This window comes from Erinaceus europaeus, chromosome 7, assembly GCF_950295315.1.
Source record: "Erinaceus europaeus chromosome 7, mEriEur2.1, whole genome shotgun sequence".
Lineage (NCBI taxonomy): Eukaryota > Metazoa > Chordata > Mammalia > Eulipotyphla > Erinaceidae > Erinaceus > Erinaceus europaeus.
This window is the reverse complement of record NC_080168.1, coordinates 30,239,853-30,251,196: the sequence shown is the minus strand read 5'-3', so window position 1 is coordinate 30,251,196 and position 11,344 is coordinate 30,239,853.

Below are 11,344 nucleotides of genomic sequence, written 5' to 3'. Positions count from 1 at the left end.
TTTTAAAAAAAAACATAACTGTTTCTCACCCACTTCTAATACCATTATCTACACTACCCTTCACTCAGTATTGATCTCTTATCTAACTCCATCCCATGTATTCTTAATGTCATTCATATACCTATAGACAATTAAGGGAAAACAAACTCATAGATCTCCAGAGTACATCCTCAGAGGGATTCAACTGGATTCAGTGCTTACACACGACTCTCCCAAGTCAGCAGTCACTTCAGAATTCTATATCTTGGTCTGGCTATCCTTGATTCCAAGATCTAAAGGCAGTTGAAAGTTCCAGAATTTGCCTTACTCCACAAAACTGAATACAATGGAGTAGTTCTATTGAATGTCTTCTACAGGTTACACTAAGTTCCTTCCGCTAGATACTTGGACAAATCCTTCCGAAGAGCATTTTACACATGTGGCCAGCTTGGAACTCAAGATTGTTAAACTCAAGGTTTGAACAATGAAGAGGCATTTTTCTTATTCATTTCATACATCTAGTCAATCTCTCTGTAGCTGGTGCAGAACCTCAAAGAAAATAGAGGAATGAAGTTTCTCTGCATGCTCTGTCATCATATTTTGGTTCCTGTTTTCATGATTTTAAGATGTTTGCAGCATGTATCTACATACACTGGAGAAGACAAATGAACGCAAGGGAGGATTTTGGAAGGCCATAATCACAATACAAAATATGAAACTCTGGTAGTAAGGAGGAAAGGGGAAGAATACTGTTGGTCAAATAAAAACGAAGGTCAAAGAGTAACATGGCAGCTGAATAGAAATCCAACTTACAGATATTAAGCAGAGGAGGGGCCTCAGAACCAGAGAATGCAGAAATAGTAAGAAAATAGGTAAAGACCAAACTGGCATTGAAGTGCGTCTTAGAATTTGCACTTAATTTTCTTTCCTGATACAAAGAACTACTCACCTACCCTATATCCCTGTACATTTCAAGGAAATCTCTATCCCAGAAGATAATCTTGATCACTGTTTACCCAATAAACATCTTGCATATTTTACTTACAGAACCCCTATTTACTAAGAGTTAAAATGACTTGATTCCACAGATTTTTTTTAAATATTTAATTATTTATCTATTCCCTTTTGTTGCCCTTGTTGTTTTACTGTTGTCATTGTTGGATAGGACAGAGAGAAATGGAGAGAGGAGAGGAAGACAGAGAGGGGAAGAGAAAGCAGACCTGCTTCACCGTTTGTGAAGCTGCTCCCCTGCAGGTGGGGAGCCGAGGGCTTGAACCTGGATCCTTATGCCAGCCCTTGCGCTTTGCGCCACGTGTGCTTAACCCACTGAGCTACCGCCAGACTCCCAATTCCGCAGATATCTTACGATACATAGGATATACGATAAGTAAGGTTAGGATTTCCTAAAAAGTTATTGCTCATTACTTAAAAGAAAGTGCTTCTTTGACAGTAGGTACACTAAAACCAGTAATGCAGAGATTACTACAGTCTTGCACAGGGCTAGTCCACCTATTTGTGAAGCATTCTATAATTTGTAAAGTTCTCACGTGTCATTTGACACTTCCTGGTTAATACCAAGGAAATGATATTAGTCAAAGCACACTGTATAACACTGACAATGAAATTCTGATTTTCTGGGGGTGGGAAGTGACTGGTATAAGTATAATGGAGAGGGCACTAATAAGTTTATGCATTTGCCATTCATTCATTCATGCATTCATTTTTCTTCTTTCAACGTGGGATGCAGTGGTAATGCCCAGTGAGTTGGGAAGCAAGCATTTTAGGAATCTGAAGCATACTGCTTTACTGTTATTGCTACATAAAGCTGAAAATAATGCCTACTAATGAAAATAGGTTGTTCTTAATATACTACTGCAGTCACCTCCAACAGAAGGCATGCCATTGTCATTGCCCCCAGACTCCACTATTGAGGACTAGGTGCGGTGTTAACTAGTGGGAGGATAGAGCATGATAGAGCATGTTTCTGCTACAGTGCACTAAAGAAAACCTCAAAAAGCATGGTGATATTGGACCAAGATCTTGGGTTTTTTTGTTTGTTTGTTTTGGGTTTTTTTGCCTCCAAGGTTATTGCTGGGGCTCAGTGCCTGCACTATGAATCCACTGCTCTTAGAGTACATTTTTCCTATTTTGTTGCCCTTGTTGTTGTCATTATTATTATTGTTGTCATTGCTGTTGTTGTTGCTGGATAGGACAGAGAGAAATGAAGAGAAGAGGGGAGACAGAGAGTGGGAGAGAAAGACAGACACCTGCAGACCTGCTTCACCACCTGTGAAGGGAACCCCCTACAGGTGGGGAGCCAGGGGCTCAAACTGGGATCCTTATGCCGGTCCTTGCACTTTGCACCATGTACACTTACCCCACTGGGCTATCGCCGACCCCCAAGAGCATAGGTTCTAACCTTCATGACTTTTATACTCATCCACTTTGAATCTCTGTTTCGTTGTGTCAAAATGAAGACAGAACTACTGCGAGTGTATGAGATTCCCAACTCTATTGCCATTGTTTTCTTATTATGAATTTCCTCTTCAACAATAGAAATGGCACAGAGTGTTCACCCTTTCCTACTTCTTTCTTAATGCAGTCTCTCGGTTATCTGATGATAATGTCCTTTGAAAAAAACCACCTGGCCCTGTGTTTTGGTCTGAGTTTCATGTCACCTAGGTTGTGTGGGCAAAACTGTTGGTAGGAAAGAAAGTATGGGAGGAGATAAAGGTACATAGACATGGATCATTCTGCCCTCAGGGGGATGAGAACTTATAAAATCAGAACATTCATCTCCCTGTCCTAGGAATTCCCCTTTTTCCTAAGAAAAAGAGAATTGAGTCTGGAAATATATCTCTAGGTTCACCAAGTCTATGTGCATTTTTAATTAAGGTTTTCCTTGAGAGCTAAGTCTCCTGAATGTCTCCTTCTTGAAATGAAGTCATAATCATCTATAGTACATAGTCATGATACACACATATGTACAGATCGCATACATATTTATATATAACATTAGGATCTGTTGCCATGGAAACTATTACAATACTAACAAATTAAGCATTGTGACTGTACTGTAATAAGGAAAAAGAAATTCAAATGAAACACCAAACATTTGTTTAAGCACAAATAGCTTTAGTAATTAAATACACAGACAATACAGAAAGCCACAAATTAATATTTAGAAGTCTTTTCCAGTATAAAAATCAGCTTTGATATTGTTTCCATTTTCCACTGCACTGCATTATACATCTTTATAAATTAAGTTCAGCATTGGGTTAACAAGAATAGATCTGCCGCATTAGAGCCTGCACAATACCTAAAAGGCTCGGCGCTCTCCTTCTAAATGGTTACTCCTCCCACAGTAAGAGAGAAAGATTTTCTGGATCTTTTTATTAATCAAAAAGATGACTTTTCAAAAAGAAAGCTCAAATGTGAAGTTGGTCTTAACATCCTCTCTTTCATTCAGACAACATGTAGACCTACCCCTGGGGTTTTGAATATATTAACATCCTTTCACAATTAACCCTAGTGGGACAAGTGTAGCCTTTTTTCCAAGTAGATATATTCAAAGCTGAAAAATACATAGTGTTTGAAGAGATCTCATTATATCAACTACACCAAATCTCTCTTTATATACAGAGGATTGTACCTCTTTTCACTGTCATGCAACATTAAAGTAGGGAGGCATACACAAGGATGACATGGATTTGACAAAAAATTAATGATTTGTACATCACTTTAATGCTTCAAATCTGCAATTCATGTATGCTAATTAGTTCATAATGGGGTGTTGAAGAACAGAACTGTCATCCTGCTGCTTCACAGGTTTCTGGAAGTTCAGATTGGGCAGAGACTTGCCTGGCTGGCTGCTGGATTCTGGGCTGTAACACGGCAGATCTATGATAGCATTTCCCCACGCACACAATTGTTTCCTGGATGTGGTGTTTTAATCTATCAGAGTTACGATGGCATATCTCAAATAAGTGGTTCCTGGGTGCCGCAATGCATACCGGGGGCAATAGCATAGCATCACTATATCTAAATGATTGATTTCTGGATTTTAGCCTGTCGGGTTATACCTCAGAGGGCCACTGTCAGCTTCCTAAATGTATGAAGTTGTATTATGCAGCACATTTTGAAAATGTATGCTCCACTTTTTTTTTTTTTTATTTATTTACAGATTCGAAGGACTGTGAAACTTGGAGAAAGGGAACAAAAGGGACTGCAACAATCAGCTTTTTCTTTTTTTTTTTAACTGTGGAATCAGAGGTATTACCCCCCACACACACACACACACACACACTGTGAGGAAAGATACCAGGCCCTTTTTACTGATCTCTCCTTTGGTCTTTGTGCTGTTGAGACTTAGATGACAAAGGCTGTCATACTAGCAGGAGAATTCAAGGGAAGCTGCAAGATCTGAAAACAAGCTGCTTGGTTTTTACTGGAAAGAAAACTGATTTTCCCTCATCTCATGACAGAGGCTCGACCCAATATGCTTCTCACAGTATATTTGCTGATCTGGAAACCTAGCAACTGCGCATGTCCACAGAGAAGGCTACACAAAGGAAACAGGCATGGGATTTGTTTTCAGGTTTGATATATGACTCTGATTCAGATTCTGATGAAACTTTTATCTTGAAGACTCCAAAAGGAGCATATACTTGTTGATAATTACTCCACAAAAAAAGATGAACTCGAGATCATTATGAATGACTGAGGCAGACCAGGTGAAATAATATGCCAAATGTAGGTGAGTTATTAAGAGTCAATATTTAATAAGTATGCAAAAATAATAATGCATTACAAACAAACATGAAAGTGACCAAGCTAATAAAAATTTTATTTATTTTATATAGAGAGAAAGTTATAGAAAATTTCACGTGAGCTACTGAAACAACCAGAATGAAAGCCCCAGGGATGGGCATGGGTGAGTAATAGGAGAGCTTCAGAAGGAACACCAGGGAAGTTTTGACACCTATAGAAATGTTTATGAACAACAAAAAGAAATCTTTATGAACATAATTGTAATGAATGGTTCATTTGCATGCACATGTTAAAACTGGTCAAGTTGTATATTTTAAGTATGTGCAATTTATTTCAACAAAACTCTTACAAAAGGCATTAGGAAAACAACAAAGGTCACAGTAGAGAAAAAGGCATTTGCAATAATATCTTTGGTGTGTATTTAAAATATGTTTTAATTTAAAAAGTTATGAAGATGAATAACAAGGACAAAATTATCTAATAAAGGAATAAGGAAAGATTTCAACAGATATAGCATACAGAAATATACATGTATAGCCAATAAGCCCATGAAAAGAAACTGCAAAATCAGTCAGAGAGAAATATAAATGAAACCACAAGGCAATATACCACTACACACCCACCAGGATGGCTAAAATTTAAAAACAGTGATAAAATAATAGTGAGGGTATGAAAGAGTTGGCATGTAATACACTGCTGTTAAGTGTAAAATGGCAAAATTATTTTGGGAAGTTATCTGACAAATTCTTTAAGACATTAGGCATTTATGATCTCTAAGACCCAGTAATGAGTCTTCATGCACCTGATGGAAATGAAAACTTTGTCCCAGGGAACAAGGGGTGGGGGTGGGCACCTTGGGGGAGTGTATGGCTTAACAGGTAGAACACACAAGTAACCATGCTTGAAGACCCAGGTTTCAGGTCCCAGTCCCCACCTGCAGGGGAGAAGCTTCACAAATGGTGAGTGGTAGAACTGTGCTACAGGTCTTTTTCTCTCTTTCTCTCCCTTTCTCCCTCCCTCCCTCACCACAAACCCCATCAAAAAGAAAAAGTGAGACAACAAGAAAAGGCCTCCAGGAGCAGTGGACCTATATAGCAACCAAACTCCAGCAATAACCTTCATGATTACAGAGAAGGGAGGAAGGAAGGAAGGAAGGAAGGAAGGAAGGAAGGAAGGAAGGAAGGAAGGAAGGAAGGAAGGAAGGGAGGGAGGGAGGAAGGGAGGAAGGGAGGGAGGAATGAAAGAAATCTTATGTCCATATGTTATATGCCTACCCATAGCAACTTTATTCAAAATTGTTTCGGACCAGAAATAATCCTTGTACTGAGGACTCCACCAATGTGTCCTGGAGCTCCGCTTCCCCAGAGCTCCACCCTACTAGGGAAAGAGAGAGGCAGACTGGGAATATGGATCGACCAGTCAATGCCCATGTTCAGCAGGGAAGCAATTACAGAAGCCAGACCTTCCACCTTCTGCAACCCACAAGGACCCCGGGTCCATACTCCCAGAGGGATAGAGAATGGGAAAGCTATCAGGGGAGGGGATGGGATATGGAGATCGGGTGATGGGAACTACGTGGAGCTGTACCCCTCCTATCCTACGGTTTTGTTAGTGTCTCCTTTTTTTTTTTTTTTTTTAGGGTAGGAGGGGTACAACTCCACACAATTCCCACCGCCCAATCTCCATATCCCACCCCCTCCCCCGATAGCTTTCCCATTCTCTATCCCTCTGGGAGCATGGACCCAGGGTCATTGTGGGTTGCAGAAGGTAGAAGGTCTGGCTTCTGTAATTGCTTCCCCCCAGAACATGGGCGTTGACTGGTCGGTCCATACTCCCAGTCTGTCTCTCTCTTTCCCTAGTAGGGTGGGTCTCTGGGGAAGCTGAGCTCCAGGACATATTGGTGGGGTCTTCAATCCAGGGAAGTCTGGTCGGCATCCTGATGACACCTGGAACCTGGTGACTGAAAAGAGAGTTAACATACAAAGCCAAACAAATTGTTGAGCAATCATGGACCCAAAGCTTGGAAAAGTGGAGAGGAAGTATTAGGGAGGTACTCACTGCAAACTCTAGTGTACTTCTGCTTTCTTACTTTGGTGCCATACTCCAAACTCAGTCAATTTCTGCTTTGCAATTCTACTTCTTTTTTTTTTTTTTTTAACATGCATAACATTCCCCAGATTCCCATTTAACAATACAACCCCCACTATTTCATTCATCATTTTTCATGGACCTGTATTCTCCCCACCCACCCACCCACCCCTGAGTCTTTTACTTTGGTGTAATACTCCAATTCCATTTCAGGTTCGACTTGTGTTTTCTTTTCTAATCTTGTTTTTCAACTTCGGCCTGAGAGTGAGATCATCCCGTATTCATCCTTCTGTTTTTGACTTATTTCACTCAACATGATTTTTCAAGGTCCATCCAAGATCGGCTGAAAACGGTGAAGTCACCATTTTTTACAGCTGAGTAGTATTCCATTGTGTATATATACCACAACTTGCTCAGCCATTAATCTGTTGTTGGACACCTGGGTTGCTTCCAGGTTTTGGCTATTACAAATTGTGCTGCCAAGAACGTATGTGTACACAGATCTTTTTGGATGGATGTGTTGGGTTCCTTAGGATATATCCCCAGGAGGGGAATTGCAGGGTGATAGGGTAGGTCCATTTCTAGCCTTCTGAGAGTTCTCCAGACTGTTCTCCACAGAGGTTGGACCAACTGACATTCCCACCAGCAGTGCAGGAGGGTTCCTTTGACCCCACACCCTCTCCAGCATTTGCTGCTGTTACCTTTTCTGATGTGTGACATTCTCACAGGAGTGAAGTGATATCTCATTGTTGTCTTGATTTGCATTTCTCTGACAATCAGAGACTTGGAGCATTTTTTCATGTGTTTCTCGGCCTTTTGGATCTCTTCTGTGGTGAATATTCTGTCCAAGTCCTCCCCCCATTTTTGGATGGGGTTATTTGTTGTCTTGTTGTTGAGTCTGGCAAGCTCTTTATATATGTTGGTTATTAAACTCTTATCTGATGTATGGCATGTAAAGATCTTCTCCCATTCTGTGAGGGGTCTCTTGATTTGGGTAGTGGTTTCTTTTGCTGTGGAGAAGCTTTTTAATTTGATGTAGTCCCATAGGTTTATACTTGCCTTAGTCTTCCTTGTAATTGGATTCGTTTCATTGAAAATGTCTTTAAAATTTATGCGGAAAAAAGTTCTTCCAATATTTTCCTCTAAGTATCTGATAGTTTCTGGTCTAACATCCAAGTCCTTGATCCACTTGGAATTTACTTTTGTATTTGGTGAAATACAGTGATTCAGTTTCATTCTTCTGCATGTTTCAACCCATTGCTTCCAACACCATTTGTTGAAGAGACTCTGCTTCCCCCATATAATAGTCTGGGCCCCTTTGTCAAAGATTAGATGTCCATACGTGTGGGGCCTCATTTCTGGGCTCTCAATTCTATTCCACTGGTCAGTGTGTCTGTTCATGTTCCAGTACCAAGCAGTTTTGATGACAATGGCCCTATAATATAGTTTGAGATCTGGCAGTGTGATGCCTCCGGTTCTGTTCTTTTTTCTCAAGATTGTTTTGGCAATTCTAGGTCTTTTCTGGTTCCAGATAAATATTTGTAGCATTTTTTCTATTCTCCTAAAAAATGTGCTTGGGATCTTGATGGGGATAGCATTAAATTTGTAGATGGCTCTGGGTAATATATTCATTTTGATGATGTTAATTCTTCCAACCCATGAACATGGAATATCTTTCCACTTCATTGTGTCTTTTTCAATTTCTTTGAGTAATGACTCATAATTTTCAGTATACAAGTCTTTCACTTCTTTGGTTAGGTTTATTCCTAGATATTTTATTGTTTTTGTTGCTATAGAAAAAGGAACTGATTTCTGGATTTCAATTTCTTCTAATTTAGTGTTTGCATAGAGGAATGCCACTGACTTTTGAATGTTAATTTTATAGCCTGACACATTACTGTATTGCCTGATGATTTCCAAAAGCTTCTTGCTGGATTCCTTAGGTTTTTCCATGTATACTATCATGCCATCTGCAAATAAGGAGAGTTTGACTTCTTCTCTTCCAGTCTGTATGCCTTTAATTCCTTGCTCCTGCCTGATTGCTATGGCAACAACTTCCAACACTATGTTGAATAGTAATGGTGATAGTGGGCAGCCCTGTCTAGTACCTGATCTGAGGGGAAATGCTTCCAGTTTTTCACCATTGAGTATGATGTTGGCTGTAGGTTTGCTATATATAGACTCCACTATCTTCAGGAATTTCCCATCTATTCCTATTTTTGTAGTGTTTTGATCATAAAGGGATGTTGTATTTTGTCAAAGGCTTTCTCTGCATCTATTGATATGACCATGTGGTTTTTGGTCTTGATTTTGTTGATGTGGTGGATCACATTGATTGATTTACGTATATTAAACCAACCTTGCATGCCTGGGATAAACCCCACTTGGTCATGATGAACAATCTTTTTGATATACTGCTGTATCCAGTTGGATAGAATTTTGTTCAATATTTTCACATCTATATTCATCAGAGATATTGGTCTGTAGTTTTCTTTTTTGGTTGTGTCCCTGTCTGCTTTTGGTATCAGGGTGATGTTGGCTTCATAGAAGCTGGCAGGGAGTATTCCAGTGTCTTCAATCTTCTGGAAGACTTTTAAAAGTAGAGGTATTAGTTCTTCTTTGAAAGTTTTGTAGAATTCATTTGTAAAACCATCTGTTCCAGGACTTTTATTTTTGGGAAGATTTTTGATATCTGTTTCAATTTCATTAGCTGTGATGGGCCTGTTCATGTTATCCACTTCCTCTTTACTTAGTTTTGGAAGTTGGTAGGTATCTAGGAAATCATTCATTTCTTCCAGGTTCTCTAGCTTGGTGGCATATAGTTGTTCATAGAAGCCTCGCATGATATGTTGAATTTCTGCAGTGTCTGTTGTGATTTCTCCTCTTTCATTTGCTATCCGATTTATTTGGGTCTTCTCCCTTTTTTGTTTTGTGAGTCTGGCTAAAGGTTTGTCGATTTTGTTTACTCTTTTGAAGAACCAACATTTACTTTCATTGATCTTTTGTATGGTTTTCCTATTCTCAATGTTATTTATTTCTGCCCTAACTTTAGTAATTTCTGTCCTTCTGGTTGCTTTAGGGTTCCTTTGTTGTTCTTCTTCTAGGTCTTTAAGATGTGCAATCAGGCTGTTTATTTGTGCCTTTTCTTGTTTCCTGTGTGCTTGTATAGCTATGAACTTCCCTCTTAGGACTGCTTTAGCTGTGTCCCAAATATTTTGATAGCTTGTGTCTTCATTTTCATTGAACTCTCGAAACATTTTGATTTCTTCCTTGATTTCCTCTTTGACCCAGAAGTTGTTAAGAAGTGTACTGTTGAGCTTCCACATTTTGGCACTGTTACTAATCTTTGGTTGATTGTTAAGTGTTAGTTTAATTCCACTGTGGTCTGAGAAGATGCTTGGGATGATTTCAGTGCTCTTGAATAGGCTGATGTTGTCTTTGTGGCCTAACATATGGTCTATCCTTGAGAATGATCCATGTGGATTTGAGTAAAATGTGTATTCCAGTTTCTTGGGATGAATGACTCTGAAAATGTCCAATAGTTCTAGTTTATCTATCTCTTCATTTAGCTCCCTTATCTCTTTACTGATTTTCTTCCTGGATGATCTGTCAAGTTGAGATAGTGGGATGTTGAAGTCCCCTACTATGATTGTGTTACTGTTAATATATTGCTGTAGCTCTTTCAGTAGAAGTTTGATGTATTTAGATGGCTTCTCGTTGGGTGCATAGATATTAATAATTGTTAAGTCCTCTTGATTGACTGATCCTCTGAGCATTAAGTAGTGTCCATTCCTATCTTTTTTAATCTTATCTATTTTAAAGTCTATCATGTCAGATATGAGAATAGCTGTTCCTGCCCTTTTTTGTGGGCCATTGGCTTGAATGATAGTTTTCATCCTTTCACTTTAAGTCTGTGTTTGTCTTGTTGCGTTAGGTGAGTTTCCTGTAGACAACATATTGTTGGGTTGTGTTTTCTGATCCATCTTCCTACTCTGTGTCTTTTAATAGGTGAATTCAGGCCATTGACATTTATTGATATCAAAGATTGAAGATATTTTAACGCCATTCTTGTAGAGTTTTAGAGTGTTTTGATATATATCCTATTTGTGGTGGTCTGGTTGTTTATAGGAGACCTTTCAGAACTTCTTTCAGGGCAGGCTTGGTGATGGTTGCTTCCTTCAACTGTTGCTTGTCTGAGAAGGTTTTGATGCTTCCATCTAGTCTGAATGACAATCTAGCAGGATATAGTATTCTTGGCTGAAAGCCTTTCTCATTGAGCACTCGATAGATATCTTGCCATTCTCTTCTGGCCTGTAGTGTTTGTATGGAGAAGTCTGCTGCTAATCTTATGGGTTTTCCTTTGTAGGTGACTCTTTGTTTTTCTCTTGCAGCCTTGAGGATCCTTTCTTTATCCTTATTCCTTTCCAATCTAAGTATGACATGTCTTGGTGTCTTTAGGTCTGGGTTAATTCTGTTTGGGACCCTCTGGGCTTCTTGAATCTTTATG